Source organism: Otolemur garnettii, unplaced genomic scaffold (genome assembly GCF_000181295.1).
Source record: "Otolemur garnettii isolate 467f Iridium unplaced genomic scaffold, OtoGar3 scaffold00058, whole genome shotgun sequence".
NCBI lineage: Eukaryota > Metazoa > Chordata > Mammalia > Primates > Galagidae > Otolemur > Otolemur garnettii.
The window spans coordinates 1,611,034-1,612,442 of record NW_003852453.1 but is presented as its reverse complement, the minus strand read 5'-3'; positions in this window follow the sequence as shown (position 1 = coordinate 1,612,442).

The following is a 1,409-nucleotide window of genomic DNA, read 5'->3' as shown; positions in this document are numbered from 1 at the left end:
AAAAAAAAAAACAACAACAAAGGAATTACCTAGCTATGTCAATAAGGACATAATATAAAGACTAGGATTTTATTTTTAGTGAATATGGTGTTTTGAAAACATTTTGACTAGGTGGTAGCTCCCCGTAGCTCACACCTATAATTCTAGCACCATGGGAGGCCCAGGTGGGTGGATTGCTTTAGCCCAGGAGTTGGAGACCAGCCCCAGCAAGACTGAGATCCCTTATCTACTAAGAATTAGCCAGTTCTCGTGGTGGGTGCCTGTAGTCCCAGTTACTTGAGAGACTGAGGGAAGGCTGAGGTAAGATTGGTTGAACCCAGGAGTTTGAGGCTGCTGTGAGCTATGATGCCTGGGCACTCTACCCAGGGCCACAGAATGAGGGAAGGCTGAGGTAAGATTGGTTGAACTCAGGAGTTTGAGGCTGCTGTGAGCTATGATGCCAGGGCACTCTACCCAGGGCCATAGAATGAGACTCTGTCTCAAAAAAACAAACGAACAACCCAAAAAATACCCAGGTCTTAACTAAGGGTAATAGTAGATTCAGGAACTTGACACAGTTTTAGGTCACTTCTTAAATTGAATTTCAGAGCAATCATTTACAGAATTTTTAAAGATTGTATTGTAGTTTCTTTGCTTAAAGAGACAGACCTGTTACAGACTCTTATGGAATTTCTTCATTCACCTTATATAAATGTTGTGAATTCTGAGTATTTTGAGTACAGCTCTCACTTTCAACAAAATCTGTATGAAACTCCAGGACTCCTTTCTCCACCTCAAAGAGAAGGGATGAAACTTTACAAAATATATCCTTAATGGTATTGCACTTCAAATGATTTGACTTTATGCTTGCTTCTGCAGCACATATACTAAATGATTTGACTTCCTTGGCTACAGTTTCTAGAACATCTGCATAAAGGCAGGAATTATGCAGTTTTTTTTCCCCTGTGTGTTTTGAGAGTGAGTCTCTGTTGCCTGGGCTCAAGTGCAGTGGCATCACTGCAACCTCAAGTGCCTGGAGTCAAGTGATCATCCTGCCTCAGCTTCCTGAGTAGCTGTAGGACTACAGATGCATTCCACTATCCCCAGCTAATTTTTCTATTTTTTGTAGTGATGGGTCTTCCTCCTTCTCTAGAGATGGGGTATAGAATTCCTGGCCTTCCAAAGTGTTAGGGCTACAGGTGTGAGCCACTGTGTGCAGTCTGTGGAGGGCTTTTATATCTGTATAGGTATAAAAGGTACAGACCTCAGTACCTGGTGCTCAATACATATTTGTTAACTCACCTGCTGCTATCTTTATGCTAATGAAACTCAGGTGTTTTTGCTTGCTAAAATGTAGACCCATTTATTTCTTGGCAGGTTTTCTTTCTTATTTTTGGGCAGTTTATGGCCAGGGCTGGGTTTGAACCCAC